The 10,185-nt window shown below is 39.6% G+C and overlaps 2 long non-coding RNA genes across 3 annotated transcripts; both read right to left on the bottom strand.

Moving 5' to 3' along the window:
* Positions 1 to 8,389: 8,389 nt before the first annotated feature.
* Positions 8,390 to 9,888, bottom strand: LOC116802718. 2 transcript variants are annotated; one of them, XR_004363083.1, is made up of 7 exons: positions 9,854 to 9,888; positions 9,412 to 9,486; positions 9,334 to 9,358; positions 8,772 to 8,828; positions 8,694 to 8,718; positions 8,557 to 8,647; positions 8,390 to 8,503 (listed from the first exon to the last, which is right to left on the bottom strand). It is a non-coding gene; the product is annotated as an uncharacterized LOC116802718 (long non-coding RNA). The 2 variants fall into 2 exon arrangements; XR_004363082.1 differs by having other exon boundaries at positions 8,403 to 8,503; positions 9,412 to 9,479; positions 9,854 to 9,865.
* Positions 9,030 to 9,238, bottom strand: LOC116802719. The gene is made up of 2 exons (XR_004363084.1): positions 9,197 to 9,238; positions 9,030 to 9,143 (listed from the first exon to the last, which is right to left on the bottom strand). It is a non-coding gene; the product is annotated as an uncharacterized LOC116802719 (long non-coding RNA).
* Positions 9,889 to 10,185: the final 297 nt, after the last annotated feature.

Raw genomic sequence — 10,185 nt, 5'->3', positions numbered from 1 at the left:
AAGTCTCAAAATCCGTCTCTAAAATGCATAATTTTCCGCAGTATCGTACGTTCAATTATTTTCCGATAACCTGTAAAGAAAGGAAAATCAATAAGAATATGATGCAAAATTAATAAAGGACTCACAGAAAAACGTAAAACTTGCGAGGTAAACAAGCAGATACAGATATGCGATTCCATCATCCTGACGCCACGCACGTAAATCCTTCAACGCAACCGACAACAAGAGACAGGCACCGCAAAAGCAAAATAAAATCGCCAATTTTCGCGATTATAAACACAAAAAGTTGACAATTTTATGATGCCGTCTCCATCTCCTGACGCCATTGCACAAATAAGGATCATTTGCGTGGCACAGATGCCACATCAATATGCTGAAAAATTTGTCCTTAAATTGTATATTTCTCCTCAGTTTTGTATCCTCGACTAATTCTCTCCTAACCTGCAATGAAAGGAAAATAAATAAGAATGCGATACAAAAATTACTCAAGGACACAGAAATAATAACAAACCGGACAGACAAAGTAGCAGAGGCTAGTGAACGGCTCCATCCTGCTGACGACAAGCACGCAGCTCCAGCTTCTAGGACTCCAACTATTGAGACAAGGGAACACAAGCTATTACTGGGATAAATATATTTATAATATAATACTTATCTAATTGACAACTTGATGACTCCAAAACCGTGGCATTCCAGCTGCAATTTGCACAATAACAAAGATCATCCAAGTCAGCTCCTACAAAACGTACCTGAAAAGCAAAAACAAAATCAACGCAATTATAAAAGCTACTCAATACTCACCCCAGACAAGCTTCCTTTAAGTACCTGAAAAACAATAATAAACGCAATTATATAAACATTTATACCCAAATATAATACTTACCTTAAAATAAATCCACTCAACGTACCTGAAAAAACAAAAATTAATGCAATCATAAAAAACTAATAACATATATAATACTTACCAAACACTATTTTTGCATCCATTTCCATGCCTATTTCTTTGCGGCGGCCCTCTGCAACAAATCTCGAACCGGCGGCCCCAAGCTGCCACACCTGGCGACAGGGCCACAAGATGCGGCGCACCTGGCTTCTCTCGGTGATAGACCGAGCCACAATCCTCTCTGACGACTTCTTTGCCACGAGACGACTCCTCCACCATATAGCCAGCAGCTCTCAAAAAATGCAATGACAGCTGCGTGGGGCAACACATCGCAACTCCTCTTCCTGATGAACGGCAATTCTATCTGCAACATACTCAAACAATTGCATAAAACTGCCACTGACGATACAATTGATACTCACCAAATGACGGCGGCGAGGGATGCTGAAACCGAGAACAAATCACCTGCAACTCCGGCCGGACACACTTGTTGCCAGCGGCCCACTTCCAACGGCCGCAATAGACGACTGCTAAAATGCAACAAAAACTCACCTGTAATGACTCCTAAGGCTCCACAGCGACTCGATGCTTCCGTCCTTCTGGCGGGGGTATCTGAAAAGAAACAAATTATACAATGTTAGTCCTAAATTTCAATGTTTTTCGTAAAATCATTACATTTTATTAATGTAAACAAAACATGCAAGACGATAATGTAACCAGTCCATGTCTCTGACTATAATCTAAAGCCTACAAAAAAAAAATACTAACTTAACATTAAATACTAACTATGTCCAAGCCCCAAACTCACCCCATGCAATGTAAAATTCGAAATTTCAAATAATTGTTCTATATATTACACACACTGTAATCAAAGGCAAAATAAATTGTGGATGCGGAACAGAACTCATTCTGTCTCCGTACCTCCACCAGTAAAGTTAAAAAAAAAAAAAGCTCCTGTCCTTCTGGCAGGGGTACCTGAAAATAAATAAATTAAACAACAATGAAAGTCAAAATTGCAAAATCTATTGTAAAATAATCCAATTGTTAAATGTAAACAAACCATGCAAATTTTAAAATGTTACCAGTCCATGTTACTGTTGAAATTTAAACTAACAAAATACTACATTAATACTAACTATGTCCAAGCCCCAAACTCACCCCATGCAATGTTAAACTCTAAATTCAAATAATTGTACCTACATATTGCATAAATGTAATCAAAGGCAAAATAAATTGTGGATGCGGAACAGAATTCATTCTGTCTCCGTACCTCCACCTACAAAGTTTTCCACCTACAAAGACAAAAACGTACCTCCACCTACAAAGTTTACAAAAAGAAAAATTAAATAAAATAATTTAAATAAACAAATAAAACAAATTAAATAAATAAATAAATAAACAATTAAATTAAATTATTTAATTAAAACAAACGCGCTTCGCCTGCCTTTTACTCTCACGCGCAAAGTTAACTAAATTCGTTTCGGCAATAGACAAATTATTTGTTATAAATTGTCTTCCGGCCGCAAAGTATTAAGCCGCGACAACAATTAACATTCAGTGTCTAACAAAAAAAGAACAATTAAACAGTTATTTGTGCAACTCCAAAAAGACGCCGCCTCAACCAAAGGAAACAAGGAGAAGAAACGCAGAGAGAAAGGAAGAAAGTACACCTGGAGAAATCTTGGAAGAGAAGGAAGACACTCAAAGCAAAGATACAATAAGCTGGAGAACACACTAAAATTAAAATCCAGGGTATTTATACCTTCACTAGTATCGCTTAAAAATTTTTTAAATATAATAAAAATAAAAAGTAAAACATGTCCAGTTCTGACCACCTCTTTTCTGAAGACGAGGCACTTTCAATTACCTCTAGTCCAGAAGAGAGATCTTCCCCTTCTTATTTAAATAAATTGCCTTTAAATCACACAAAAATAAGTCCTAAAAACTCTTCTGGGGCTGCTTTAACAATTGGTAATTCCCTTTCCCATAAGGGGAAAGAGAATACAAACACCAATAATGCCAAAAGAGACCGCCTATCGCTCACCAATACGGATGCAATCACGGGTGGCGCCAATAGTAGCATCCCAAAATAATAAACCAATTATTTACACAAGCTGCTATGCTCCATGGTCTATTTCTAACCCTAAGCCGGACATTTCTAAACTCAGCCTAAGCAGGAAACCCACCAATCGCTCCGTAAATACTGGGAAAAGAAGTATTTCCCCTCACCAAAGGAATGCTTCTTTACGCCCCGATGCTCAGGGCGATTTAAAATTAAAACCAAACAACAGCGCCATGCCCTCTGTGGTGAATCAAACAACAGCCCGCACCCTTAGTCGGCCTACTGCTAAGCGGGATTTATTCAAATCACCTTCCAGGAGCCCAGACGTGCAGCCCATGAGTTTCTCGGAAGTGGTTGCTGGAACAGGTCCAACCTTTGTGGCACCCTCAGTTCCGGCCCCTACTACAAAAACCCCGGCCAAGAGGACTAATGACGACTTAGATTGCTCCAGCTTCAAGACGCCAAATAAAAGACTATGCGCGAACTACAATTTCGAATCTCCCAGCATTTTCCCCCCCCTCACCACACCCGTTTTCCAAAGTAAGGCAGCCAAATCTGTATATGAGGAATCTAAAACCAGGAATCGTCCCCCCCACCAGCCGTTACCCTGCAGCATCAATGATCCTGCTCGCAGCGAAACGACGCCTCCCCCTCAAAACACAGATGCAGAGCTGCCACCTTGGAAACTTGTGCCTAAAAGCCGCAGAGCACCTCCCATAATCGTCAACGATATCAAAGAAATTGTCCCGCTACTAGAAAAGTTAAATTATACAGCAGGAGTCTCCAGCTACACCACTAGGGCAATTGAAGGGAACGGGGTCAGGATACAGGCCAAGGACATGACCGCCTACCAAAAAATCAAAGATGTCCTTACAGCCAACGGCTTCCCTCTATCCACCAACCAGCCAAAGTCCGAGAGAGGTTTCCGAGTAGTAATCAGACATCTCCACCACTCCACTCCATGCTCGTGGATTGTTCAGGAGTTGCTGAAGCTCGGTTTCTCTGCGCGCTTCGTCAGTAATATGACGAATCCGGCTACAGGTGGCCCCATGCGCATGTTTGAAGTGGAGATCGTCATGGCCCAGGACGGCAGTCATGACAAAATTATCTCACTTAAACAAATTGGTGGGCAAAGGGTAGACATTGAAAGAAAAAACAGGACACGGGAGCCGGTCCAGTGCTACAGATGCCAGGGCTACAGGCATGCCAAAAACTCATGCATGAGGCCACCAAGATGCATGAAATGCGCTGGCGATCACCTGTCATCCTATTGCACCAAACCAAAATCCACACCCGCCACCTGCGCTAACTGCTCTGGAGAGCATATAAGTGCGTATAAGGGATGCCCTGCTTATAAGGCTGAAAAACGAAAACTGGCAGTTAACAACATCAACATCAACAAAATACGGACAATCAAGGATGCTAACACAAACAACTATGGTCGACAGTACCCTCCCTCTCGCAACAACACCCCCCGGCTGCCTTTCAGCTCATCATTATTCAATAGGACAACAGCTGAATCCCGTCAAAACACAACAAGAGCATTTTGGAAGAACCCTTTCCGGCAAAACAGAAACGATGAAAGGCAAATCCAGCCTCGCCTATCTTCCCACAACTTGGCCATCCAGAAGCGACTGAGTAAATGGCGCCGCCATCCAGACAATGTCTCCAATAAAGGCACAATCAATCCCAAAGATAAGCCAAATTCACGACGACCTAACATGACGAGCAACCCGGCACAAAGGCACCTGGAACGCTTCCAGGACAAGCTCCGCAAAGCAAGACGTGAACGCAAGGACCATGAGCCCGAAGAAAAGACAACAAACATAAGGAGAGTAGACGATGGCAGCCCGCCGACCACCAGCAGAGCTGCCAGAGCATTCCTTAAGCCAAGGATTATAGAAGACAACATCCCCACGCCTATGGACACTCACTCTAATCCGCAAAAAAGTCCCTCTGACCACCACAGTAAAAGTCTTACACTACGAGTGGAAAATATTGAAAAGAAAATTGACAGCCTAATGGAACTTTTATTCAAGTGCCTCGAATCTAACAAAGAGCCTACCTTAGCACACCTCATGACCTCCTGAATCTTCAAATCCTTAACGCAAATTAAACTCTCACTATGACTATAAATCTAAACAACGGACAATCTTTCAATACCCTTAAAATAGGATATTGGAACGCATGCGGAATTACTAATAAAACAAATGAACTGGAGGCCTACATTAAAAAAGAAGGTATCCAAATTATGCTAGTAACAGAAACCAGGTTAGAGCGAAATTCCAACGCACTAAACTTCAAAGGTTTCCACACATACCTAGCACAAAACCCTACTTCACACAGAAAAGGCGGCACGGCTACCATCATCAATCAAAACGTTCGACACACCTGCCTTAATCCAATAGAGACTGATTTCTTGCAAAGCGCACCCATAGCACTTATACCTTCAAGTCGCATACGCGCAAACATGACAATTGTTGCCCCAATATACTGCCCACCTGTATTTAAATGGACCACTGAGCAATTCTCAAAGCTTTTTAACCACTTTGACATGCTCCTCGACGGAAAAACTAAATTTGTACTTGGCGGCGATTGGAACTGCAAACACAGACTCTGGGGTAACTATTTATCTTGCGCTAAGGGAAGATCCCTGTCTCAGTCAATCCTTGCAAGAAAAGACCTTGACATAGTGGCCACCGGCCAAGCCACACACTTTCCTTTTGACAAGAAAAAACAGCCCTCTGCATTGGACTTTGCAATCTGCAAGGGCTTCCACACTCAAAGTCTAAAAACCTACTCTACAGATGAACTCAGCTCGGACCACCTCCCTATCCAAATAGTCATATGTCCCGACGACACCGACTGGCAACTCAATAACACAACAAACAATGCAATTATACAAAAAAGAACAAATCTCACGAAATTCAAGAAAAATCTAGAAAACAAAATATTACTAAATACGGAAATACGCACAGGACAGGACATTGACGATTGCATAGACATTCTTATCAACAATATAAAATCAGCAGCCAATGAAGCCACCCCATCAAATCGCCCCCAATTAATGCGCAACTACAACTCCTCAAGAAGACCCACAAAGCTAAGACTAGATGATGCTACTAAAAGGTTACTAGAGGAGAAAAAGGAGCTAAATAGAATCTTTAGGGCAGTAGGAACTGACGAAGCCCGAAGATGGTTTAAAAACGTGCAAAATAGACTGTCTAAAGAAATCAGAAAGCTCAAACTTAAACTCCTCAACCGCAACCTTCAGGACATTGATACCACCGACCGATATAGAATGCAAAAACTATGGAAAACTACAAACACAATCAAAAAGCAACCCCGACCCTGCTGGCCGATTAAAAAGGACAATGAAGACAACCGCCTAAGAACTGACTACCCCTGGACCAGGACCTTAGATGAAAAAGCTGAAGCTTTTGCAGCCCACCTTGAGTCCCGCTTCAAGCCAAATCAAAATAATGACGCCAAAGACAGGGATTTCGTCAGAAGTGAATTAGAAAAATTCAGATCTTTAGATACGAACGGCGAATCTGGTAACAGCACCTTCAAGCCAGTCACGCTGGCCGAACTAAATGAGCTGATAAACTCACTGGAATTAAAAAAAGCCCCAGGAACTGACAATCTTAACAACAAAACCTTAAAAAACCTACCCACCAAAGCCAGATTATACCTAATACTTATTTATAACAACATCCTGAAAATTGGACATTTCCCAAACAAATGGAAGCACGCAAGCATCTCAATGATTCCCAAACCAGGGAAATCACCTTTTGCTCTAAATTCCTACCGACCAATTAGCTTACTCTCTGGCCTTTCTAAACTACTCGAAAGAATACTACTGAAACGACTGTACGACATTGATTACTTTGCCAAAGCAATCCCATCCCACCAATTCGGATTCAGAAAGGACCACGGAACGGAACATCAGCTAGCCAGGGTGACTCAATTTATTCTAAAAGCCTTTGAAGAGAAAGATGTCTGCTCTGCCACTTTCCTTGACATTACGGAAGCCTTTGACAGAGTCTGGCACGACGGCCTACTATATAAACTATCCAGACTTATTCCCAGATACCTATTTGACCTACTTGAAAACTATTTATCTAATAGAACCTTCTCTGTCAGGATCGACGGTGAAACGACGTCTAGGATAGGTAAAATTAGAGCAGGAGTTCCTCAGGGCAGCATACTGGGCCCGGTCCTCTACTCAATATACTCATCTGATATGCCCTACCCAATCGTAAAAGACTATATGCGCCACATATCCTTCCCCGATTACAACCAAACAAATACTATCTTAGCTACATATGCAGACGATACCATAATTCTTAGCCGGTCTAAATATACCAATATTGCGATTAACCTAAATCAAAATTACCTTAATGTTTTCTGTAGATGGTCAAAAAAATGGGACATAGCAATTAATGCAAAAAAAACTGGACACATTCTCTTCTCCCTAAAAAGAGAAGAAACAAATACATACACTCCTCCAACAATTAATGGACAAAGAGCCGCCAAATTAAACAAGCAACGCTATCTCGGGCTCATGCTAGATAGAAAACTGACCTTTGGGGCACACATAACGCTGCTAAAAGGAAAAACTATAGCTGCTTACAAAAAATTAGAATGGCTAGTAGGAAAAAATAGCCACCTACCTAAAAACGCAAAGGTTCTCCTCTGGAAACAAATTGTCTCCCCAATCTGGCATTACGCCATTGCAATATGGGGCTCTCTGGTATCGGACACCCAAGCAAATAAAATTCAAACAATGGAAAACAAATTTATCAGACGAATCATTAACGCCAGCAGATATACGAGACAAGCAACCATTAGGACAATTTATAACATTAAATCATTCGAGGAAATTTTTGACAAAGCAAGCCAACGCTACGCCAACTCCCTTACTGACCATGAAAACCCTCTAATATATGACCTCCTAATCAATGCCTACAAGCCTACCAGACTGGAACCAAGCAGAAGCAGATACGCCAAGCAATTTTCAAAATATTTCCTGCCTCTTCAACAACACCAACCAAAACCACCTGCGGAACCCACCTATAGCTCCATACATGATTATACAAAAAACGAGGAAGCTGAAATAGTCGTCAAAATGAGAACCAAATACAGACAGACCCTTCCAACACTCCTCCTGATTGCTGACCAAGAATTAGAAATAAGGCAATCCATAGCTGAGAAAATGAGAGTGGAAAAGGAAAAAGCCGATAGGAGAAAAGCTTTAGAGAAGGGACCACCAGACAGATGGTGTGAACTTGAAATAAATTATTACAGCAAATTATTCAGAAAAGGACTAAGGACCAGAGAGGAAATTCTTGAATTAATGCTCGGACAACCCACCTCTGTAATCAAAATAGTAATCCCAGACTACGAACCCGAAACTGACCAAAATAAACAGTCTTCATAAATTAATAAAAGCAATTAAAACCAAAATACATTTATTTACAATTAATTAATAATTTATTAAGATACAAGCTACAAACTATAATCGACTGATATAACATTAGCTGCACCCAACGCACCTGAAAACATAAACAAATATTAATGAAATTATAACAACAAACATAATACTTACCTCCAGATTAATCGCAAACTTGTGGAATCCAAAGCCACGGCATCCCAGCAGCGATGGCCTTAATATTAGCTGCTACAAACGTACCTGAAAACTAAAACAAATATTAATGCAATTATAACTACAAACTTAATACTTACCTCCAGACTAATCGCAAACTGGTACCTGAAAACAAAAACAAATATTAATGAAATTAAAATAACAAACACAATACTTACCTCTAGACCTTGGCATACCAGCTGAGACGGCTTTAATATCAGCTGCTACAAACGTACCTGAAAACTTAAACAAATATTAAAGCAATTATAATAACAAACACAATACTTACCTCCAGATTAATCTCAAAAAATTCAGAAAAGGACTAAGGACCAGAGAGGAAATTCTTGAATTTATGCTCGGACAACCCACCACTGTAATCAAAATAGTAATCCCAGACTACGAACCCGAAGCTGACCAAAATAAACAGTCTTCACAAATTAATAAAAGCAATTAAAACCAAAATACATTTATTTACAATTAATCCCTAATTTATTAAGATACAAGCTACAAACTATAATCGACGGAAATAACATTAACTGCAACCAACGCACCTGAAAACATAAACCAATATTAATGAAATTATAAAAACAAACATAATACTTACCTCCAGATTAATCGCAAACTTGTAGAATCCAAAACCATTGCATTTTAGCAGCGATGGCCTTAATATTAGCCGCTACAAACGTACCTGAAAACTAAAACAAATATTAATGCAATTATAACTACAAACTTAATACTTACCTCCAGACTAATCGCAAACTGGTACCTGAAAACAAAAACAAATATTAATGAAATTAAAATAACAAACACAATACTTACCTCTAGATTAATCGCAAACCTTGGCATACCAGCTGCGACGGCTTTAATATCAGCTGCTACAAACGTACCTGAAAACTTAAACTTAAACAAATATTAAAGCAATTATAATAACAAACACAATACCTACCTCCATATTAATCTCAAAAAATTCAGAAAAGGACTAAGGACCAGAGAGGAAATTCTTGAATTAATGCTCGGACAACCCACCACTGTAATCAAAATAGTAATCCCAGACTACGAACCCGAAGCTGACCAAAATAAACAGTCTTCACAAATTAATAAAAGCAATTAAAACCAAAATACATTTATTTACAATTAATCCCTAATTTATTAAGATACAAGCTACAAACTATAATCGACGGAAATAACATTAGCTGCAACCAACGCACCTGAAAACATAAACCAATATTAATGAAATTATAAAAACAAACATAATACTTACCTCCAGATTAATCGCAAACTTGTAGAATCCAAAACCATTGCATTCCAGCAGCGATGGCCTTAATATTAGCTGCTACAAACGTACCTGAAAACTAAAACAAATATTAATGCAATTATAACTACAAACTACTACAAAACATAAACCAATATTAATGAAATTATAAAAACAAACATAATACTTACCTCCAGATTAATCGCAAACTTGTAGAATCCATAACCATTGCATTCCAGCAGCGATGGCCTTAATATTAGCTGCTACAAACGTACCTGAAAACTAAAACAAATATTAATGCAATTATAACTACAAACTTAATACTTACCTCCAGACTAATC

This window comes from Drosophila sechellia, unplaced genomic scaffold (assembly GCF_004382195.2).
Source record: "Drosophila sechellia strain sech25 unplaced genomic scaffold, ASM438219v1 U_207, whole genome shotgun sequence".
Taxonomy (NCBI): domain Eukaryota; kingdom Metazoa; phylum Arthropoda; class Insecta; order Diptera; family Drosophilidae; genus Drosophila; species Drosophila sechellia.
Note: the sequence above shows the minus strand (reverse complement) of the source record. Positions and strands in the feature narration are given on the sequence as shown.